Consider the following 8,383-nt stretch of genomic DNA (forward strand, 5'->3'; position numbering starts at 1 on the left):
TGTAAAAGTTGCTGTTGGTTTTTAGCTTGGGTGAGATTAACGCCCCACGTGAGACGTTGTCAGTATATATTTGTGTCTCTTGTCAATAAACAAACAGTTGCGAGTCCGCAGCGTGTCGTCCTTTTTATTCCCTCGTCCCTCTCTTTCGAGCGCTTTCAACACCAAGATAAACAGTTACCAACTAGCCCAATTGTCCATTTGTTCTACTGCTTCAAAATATCCAGGGGTTATCTTTGAATGTGTAAGGCGTGACGTTTTTGGTGAGGAGATTTTCATTTACAAAGCTTACCCAAATATTTAAAAACGAAAAAGTACTGAAAATAAATGAAACAATCTTGAGCGGTAGATAAAAGGGGCATTACGTGACGGGCGTAGCGATGTGATAGTAGGCACGCTAATCATGTTTTTTACCCACAATGGGATTTTGGTAAGAAAATTGCACACCGTAGTAATATTGCTTGACTCGTGGATTGTGAAAATGCATCTCTAATTATTTTGACCAGAAATAGAAAAAACTTGCCCTCGCCACTACGACTGCCCCTAACGCCGCAAAAGCTTTGCTGTTAGGTGAGGTCTGCTTTTGACTTGATAATATAAATACCAGTTTAGTCCGCCCTTAAATAACAGTTCTGAACAAAGAGTCTGTGAAATGTTACTGCACGGGAGAGCTTTTCAAAGAAACCAACGGGTGAAAAATCGGGAGAAACACTTTGAAGTCGCTGCATTCTTCTTGCATGCAGGCAAAAATTAGGAATTAAAAGCAGAAGTTGTAATAATAGCAGCTGTATAAAGACAAGCAAATACTGAATAATCTGTGCCTCTTGTTTGCTCCGCCGCGTGTTAAACACTGAAGTGGTAGCAATATACGGGCAGCTGATTTCTGAGCGCCGAGAAACTAGCAAGCATATGATGCCTTTATTGCTTACACGCTCAATCGGAAAAACAGGTGGAAGAGGCGGTGACCACTTCGCAGAGGCATCCCCTCTGCTCGATTTGCGGGGTTCTTGAGCACGGTCAACCTAACGGGAAACATGTAAAATGACGAGAACCTTAGCTAGTTAAACACGTGCTGAATTCTTCAAATGTCTGATTAAAATTGGTCGCGAGACAATCAAAGGACGAGACAAAATGCTGACTTGTGTCATTGTAACCCTTGTGTCTCGTGCGTTAACATGCACTGCCTAAAACCTACCAGCACTTGCAGACGAACTGAAGCACTGTGTTTGCCATAAACTGGTACAATCACGTGCCGCATCATGATGAGCCTTTGTTGTCACAGTTAACGCCTTCACCCTTTCTGGCTAAATCAGTGGTCTTGTGCTTGTTTGCCTACTAGAATCTGAATCCTCTTTACCAATTGTACACTGCATAATTGACATGGGAACTCCGGTGTTGTCGAAAAGAATCTTTTTTACTTTGTGTGTGATACAAGGTTTCGGGTGCCTTCTTGATGCTATATTTTAGCAGGAAAACCCTTCGATATCAGTGTTTTGCATGAGTTGAACGGCTCACTCAAACTATCGTGGGCGTACGTTTTAAAGGGACAAACAAAGCAATTCAGGTGAAGAGAGGACATAAAACTGCTTGGTAATTGTGTATGGTTAGTATTTACGTATAATAATCACGCACTTAATTTGTAACTTTAGGCTTAAAGCGCCTGCGCGTTCTCCGGCTGGCCCGCCGCATATTCTTCGAATTATTCACTTGACCGTAGCAGACACTTACTTACTTTTGCCCTTTAGAATGACTTATTTCGGGGCCGGTGAATAGGTACGGGTGTAAAGCTTGTCTACGCCTGCTGCTTCGACGAATGTGCGCCGTCAATCTGCCTCATCATACAGGCATTCACCGTCTCAACATGATCAGTACACAGCGAAACCAATTTAGTGCTGCCAAAATATCACGAAACGTTCGTGTGACCAAATATACGCATGATGGGGTCATAGCGTTCCTCATATCAGTTATAATGTGATCATTCTTATCTGAGAGGGAATTTGTTCCTCCCATAATGCATAAAGGCAACGCGGTTAGCTGGACATTACATAACTATTAAGCCCAGCCTTGTATGTAGAACATAGAATCCCCTGATTGTTCACGACAGGGCTAATGACATCACGTGGGTACAATAGAAATGTGACCTATTTTTAGGAAACTTGCAGTGTGTATACTACCGGTGAGGACATGGTGTAGATACTTGTGGATGTGTAAGGGATTCGAAAGAGGACAGACGCCGGCCAGACAAGCCGTAGAAAGAACAGTGATTGTGATAACGTTCAGAGACAGGAAGTGAGCATCTTGCATTACTGGAGTGCAAAGCATTCTAGCCCAAAGTACGTGGAAGAAGGGGGCCAAGCCCGGGAACGTAATGTGAACTATTGATATCTGGTGGGGAACCACCAGGGCTACAGAGTGGTGACTTAGTGAGGGGGCGAGAACTTTTCGCGTCAGAGTTGACTCGGACAGCACAGTACAGGAACAGTTGGCAGATTATGCGAGGGGCATTTGTCGTGATTGTAGCGGAAGAAGACCAGCGTCTGGCTTCCGATACGGTGATGGAGTCGATTAGCGAGGCAGTGAGCACCTCCGATCCTCACCTTCCTCTTCTCTTACTCCCACTACTGTCGCCCCCTGCCTGCGCATTTTTATTTCTTAACATACTCCCGCCACCGCCAAGTTGGTTAGGACCTAGCAGGCAGTTGCAGGGGTAGTGGCAAAGTCTGTGTCCCACTACGACATGTTGTCCGACTTCCACAGCGGTGCATGATTCCACAGCAGCGATACTTGTAAGCTGGCTGGGGGATCTAGTGGGGCCTTCGGCTGGGTGTCTCGGTGCCGTCGATCTCGGTACACGGCCTTGTCATTCGAGCGAGGTAGTACAAGTCCATAGCTAGCGTCACGGGCAACGAGCGCTTGCGGAGTTGTTGGGTCAAAGTGAGTTAGATCTAAAAGTGAATACTACGAAAGTACGTAAGGTCACCTGGGACAACAGGCTGTGCTCGCGGTTTTCGGCCAGAAGGCACCCGCCAGGATCGAAAGGAAACAGATCATGCGGGCAGCCAAGTGCCCAGAGAACATGCAGCGAATGCAGTGTCACTGTGGTCGTGCTCATATCTTGTCCGGCCTCCACAAATCGATCGATGCACTGAAGTAACAATGCTGTTTCGTCCGCGGACAAGAAGACTTTGCTTTGGTCGGGCACGTTAGCGTAGCAGAAAGGCGCGTCCAGCATGAAATTGTGCTTGCCAGAGAAGGGGTCGCGACCATGGAAGCAACCGTCCTGTGTCGCCGCGTGGATTTGTCGCCAACGGGATAGTATCAGAGCAGCCGCTGCTCGCCTCTGGAGTTGAACCTCGCTCACGGAGTGCCAGAGAAGCAGGCGCTTCGTTATCCCCTGAAGGGAGTTCACCTTCTGCACGAATCGTGTTTTCGTTGCCGGACCAAATGAAAATATCTTCGACTCAAAACCCAGTTGCTGAACTGCTTGTGAAACGAGAGATTCGTCGCCGATGTAATTGTCGCAACAGGGAAGCTCGGATATATCCAAAACAAGAGTCGCATCATCGGCGCTAGGGTCGTGGCATAACGGGACAGACGTCTCCAGAGCGGAAGTCAATTCGTCGATGCGAAAGTTGCGGAAGGTCTGTAGTGACGCCTCCGAAATGAGAATCACGTCTGTGGTACCAGCGTCAGTCTGGGGCCACTGAGACATCTCGAAAGAAGAAGTCTGAGGCTTATCGGCAAAGCTAGAGTCAAGGCGGGGTCGCTGAGCTTTCTCCGAGGCGATAGTCGCGTCAGCGACGCCGAAGTTCCTGAAGTGTCTTTGAGACTTCCTCGAAAGGGCAGTCACGGAAGCAGCAGGACTGCGCAGTTGCTGGAGCCTCTCTACCTGGCTGAGCACCTCGGTGCCCTGCTTGGCGTCCTGAAAGGCCGCAGCGCCTCCGTCTTCGTTGTCCTGTTCTACTATCCGCACAGCAATCATTTCCCAGACAGGCGGCACGTCACTCGGGACCATTCCCCGCAGGGTCTCCTCGGGAAGCGAGCACATAGTCGAGGTTGCGATTCGGGTAGTAAACAGCGCAGCCTGAGGTTTAAGGATGGGGCTTGCGGAAGAGTCATGGCTCGCAGGGCGCCGATACGCTCGCCGAAATCGATCGCTTCCAAAACGTCGGCATCAAATTCTTCATCCTTCAGGTTCTCCTGAACTTGAGCGTCCGGGTTGTGAAGGCTCACCTGGTCATGCAAGATGAGGTCGAGGACATTTTGTCTGTCAAGTGCCGTTGCTGCCTGGCTCCGCAGCAAGGCGTCGAGGACTGTCATGGTCCCGGAGACGGTCGCTCACAGGACATCACGGCGAATACGAAGATCGTCCATGGCACCAGTCGATGAAGCAAGATGCTGGGGTTGCGAATACCAAAGGGACAAGGGCGGGCTTGGGAACGAGCCGAAAGGGGCGGCGGCCGAGGGCAAGACTTCCAGGATAAAGCAGTACGAAGGTATCCAAGCCTCGCGTTCCTCGGAGCCGCTGAGCCGCTGAGCCGTCCGCTCGTTTGCCGGTTCCTGGGTTTCACGGCACCACAAAATGTGTAGCGAAAGAAGACCAGCATCTGGCTTCCGATGTGGTGATCGAGTCGAGTAGCGAGGCAGTGAGCCCCTCCTATCCTCACCTTCCTCTTCTCCTATCCCCCCGACTCTCGCCCCCTGCCTGCGCATCTTTATTTCTTAACAGTGATATTGACGAACACAGGGTTGGGATGAAGGTAGTGATGATGTATACGAGCGAATATTCTGGGGAATTACCGGAAACAAGTGATCCAGTTAATGCCATTGGTGTGTAATGAAATTTAAAAAAGGCTGCGTTCATCCGAACGCAGCCAGCTCTCTGCGACTTTACGAAAGTTAGACTCTCGGCGCCCGTTCTCTGAGCAGACAATCCTGGGTTCAACGCTGGCCGGCCTTCTCCGTCGTCTGCGGACAAGGCGACAAAAGCGCTCCTGTGTTTCCTCAAAACGACGGAATTGCACAAAAGACTGTAGCGCAAGACTACTCTCTACGAACTGTCTGAACTTTTTTGTCTATAGTGTAATACCGCTGGGCCCACCACTCCATGCTCTGTCATTACCTTTCCCTTTCTTTTTCTATTTTCCTCTTTTAAATGCAGAGCATTTCAGTAACTCACGATGTCACCCGCGTTGACGTCCGTAGTCCGCACCGTCGTTGTCCCTACTATATAAAAAAAATACTATCCGGCGCCCGGTTTCGATCCCTCGACCCTGCGGGTGGAACGCAATATACATGGTGCTCAACCCACTGCGCCACAAAGCCGACACGGAATGGGAGGCTACGGACGCGCCTTATATCGTTGACTCATTCAAATTACTGCTGACGAGCGCTCTCTCGTTAGCAGTTGCCACAAGTGCAACAACATTAACCCAACGCAAACTACTTAACGTCGTGCGCCCCCGGAAATGCTCTGCATTTGATCGTGCCCCTCGCGAGGGGGATGCTGACGCTACCTCTTGCAGAGATTGAGTGCTACCGCCGAGAACAAGGTCCCACGAGCGGCGCGCACGCGGTGGACTGGTGGCGCCATCTGTCAGATGCGACGCGAACTACTATCAAGGCAGTGCGAAAAACGAACGCGCGAAATACAAACCGGGCTTTTTACCGTATTTTTCCTCATTGTTCCCCTTTCCCCCGTGCAGGATAGCATACTAGGCCGTAGCCTGGTTAACATTCCTGCCTATCCTTTACTTTTTCTCTCTCTCTATCTCTCTCAAAAATGGGTAAAACTTAGGAGGTCATGAAGTACCTATACAACTCCTGGTACAACCAAACGGGTCGGGCAGTCGTTAGGGAGCGAGAGGGGTACGCCACACATTATGAGGTACATAGGCCCACACATACGACATCCTCTCCATTGCTTTCCTTGGATTTCTTCACTACCTACCCTTATTTCTGTCTTAATTCAGCGAGCCCCTCATTTCCTTTCAAAGCGAGGCTCTCCGTTATGGCAGTCTTGGTGCCGTAGGTACCTTATTAAGAGGGTTCAACGCTGGTCGACCGCTCTTGACATATCGTAGACGTTTGATTCATGGCCTGGCGACTCACAAGAAGGTCCCCTTCGCCCCGAGTAGTCCGAGCGACGCTGGCTACCCTCAACGCCGAGTAGTCCGAGCGGCGCCGAGCGACCCTCAAGCGTCAGATACAGTTGTAGTATATATAAATACCCCAGAAAGTGAAGCGGAACACAGTCGCCCAGATAGCCGAATTGGTAAGGCATTCGAGATCTAATCGAAAGGCGTGGGTTCGGTCCCCACTCTGGGCGCGTGTTTTTCTTTCTTTCTCACGTAATTAATAATAATAAATAATAATGTAACGTCACTAACGGTAAAAAATATTCTAACCATTCCCCTATGCCTTCTTTGGCGTTGTAGACTGCCGGCATTTCTTCCTGTATTTTCTAACGAGCCCCTCATTTACAAACCCTATTATCGTGCGAAAGCTTAGCGATGGTCTCGGTTCTGGCAGCCTTGATGCCAAGGTAGCATAAGAGGGTTTCCCGCCAGTTACCCGCTTATGACAGCCTGTAGACGTTCGCGTCACGCCCCGGGGGTTAAAAAGAAGGTCCCCTTCTCCCCGTGTAGTCTGAGTGGCGCTGGCTACCACCCTCAAGCGTCAGATACAGTTGTAGTAAATATAAATAACCCAGAAAGCGAAGCGGAACACAGTCGCCCAGATAGCCGAGTTGGTAAGGCATTCGAGATCTAATCGAAAGGCGTGGGTTCGGTCCCCACTCTGGGCGCGTGTTTTTCTTTCTTTCTTTATCACGTAATTAATAAAATAATGATAATAATACTAATAATAATAATAATAATAATAATAATGTAACGTCACTAACGGTAACAAATAGTCCAAACATTCCCCTATGCCTTCTTTTGCGTTGTAGACTGCCGGCATTTCTTTCTGTATTGCCTAACGAGTCCCTCATTTCTAAACCCTATATATATATATATATATATATATATATATATATATATATATATATATATATATATATATATATATATATATATATATATATATATATATATATATATATATATATATATGTATATATATTTTGTCACGAAGACGAGGACGATGCAGTTGTCTTGAATGAGAAACACGTTTATTGGAGCGAACTTGTGCTCCCCTAACAACTCCAAAGAATACAGAGGCGGCGAAGCAATGGTCAACAAAGTGACTTGCACAGGCGAGTGTCGTCGAATCGAATGCCCCGGCGTCCGCACTGCAGGCTTTTTATCTTTTGGCGCGCGTGGTTCTCGAAACGTCGATTCGCATCGAGAACATAGTAGATCCAAGAAGATTATTCTGGGCTGTTCACGTTAGATGGGAAAGATCTCCCTATCACAACAGATAACACATGCGGCACAGAAAGAAAGACTGGAACACGCGCTTCCCTTGGCGCAGAGATAACACAGACCGGCACAGCCGGGCGCTAAAAGCAAAGCACAAATAAACAAACCCAATGTATGGTTCGCGGCATTACCCCCCCCCCCTCTAAGAGTGCATCGACCCGATGCTAACATAGGCGACAGTCCGAACAAATGAAAATAAAAGTTCGTCATCATCCGTAGAAAGGTTTTAAGCGAACCACGTGGACGACTTCAGGCCGCGTGCGTTGTCGTGATGTGCCGGAGTCACCATCGGGGATCATCGTAGGTGAGTTGGCCAACACGTCGTAGAATCTTGTAGGGTCCGGAATACCGTGGCAGGAGCTTCTCACTGAGTCCGCATCGTCGGATAGGAGTCCAAACCCACACACGGTCCCATGGGCGGTACTCGGCGTCTCGGCGACGGAGGTTGTAGCGGCCCGCATCCACCAGCTGCTGGTCCGTTATACGAACTCGAGCGAGCTGGCGGGCCTCCACCAGATGTCACGAAGACAAGGACGATGCACTTGTCTTGAATGAGAAACACGTTTATTGGAGCGAACTTGTGCTCCCCTAACAACTCAAAAGAATACAGAGGCGGCGAAGCAGTGGTCAAAAAAGTGACTTGCACAGGCGAGTGTCGTCGAATCGAATGCCCCGGCGTCCGCGCTGCAGGCTTTTTATCTTTTGGCGCGCGTGGTTTTCGAAACGTCGATTCGCATCGAGAACATAGTAGATCCAAGAAGATTATTCTGGGCTGTTCACGTTAGATGGGAATGCTCTCCCTATCACAACAGATAACACATGCGGCACAGAAAGAAAGAATGGAACACGCGCTTTCCTTGGCGCAGAGATAACACAGACCGGCGCAGCCGGGCGGTAAAAGCAAAACACAAATAAACAAACCCAATGTATGGTTCGCGGCAATGTCTATATATATGTTTTTTTTA

General features: G+C 48.8%; 1 non-coding gene across 1 annotated transcript; it reads left to right on the forward strand.

Moving 5' to 3' along the window:
* Window positions 1–6,730: 6,730 nt before the first annotated feature.
* Window positions 6,731–6,802, forward strand: Trnar-ucu (transfer RNA arginine (anticodon UCU)). Its single transcript has one exon. It is a non-coding gene; the product is annotated as a tRNA-Arg (tRNA).
* The last annotated feature ends 1,581 nt before the right edge of the window (window positions 6,803–8,383 follow it).

Source organism: Haemaphysalis longicornis, unplaced genomic scaffold, assembly GCF_048455015.1.
Source record: "Haemaphysalis longicornis isolate Haplotype H1 unplaced genomic scaffold, Haemaphysalis longicornis Haplotype H1 scaffold_2, whole genome shotgun sequence".
Classification (NCBI taxonomy): domain Eukaryota; kingdom Metazoa; phylum Arthropoda; class Arachnida; order Ixodida; family Ixodidae; genus Haemaphysalis; species Haemaphysalis longicornis.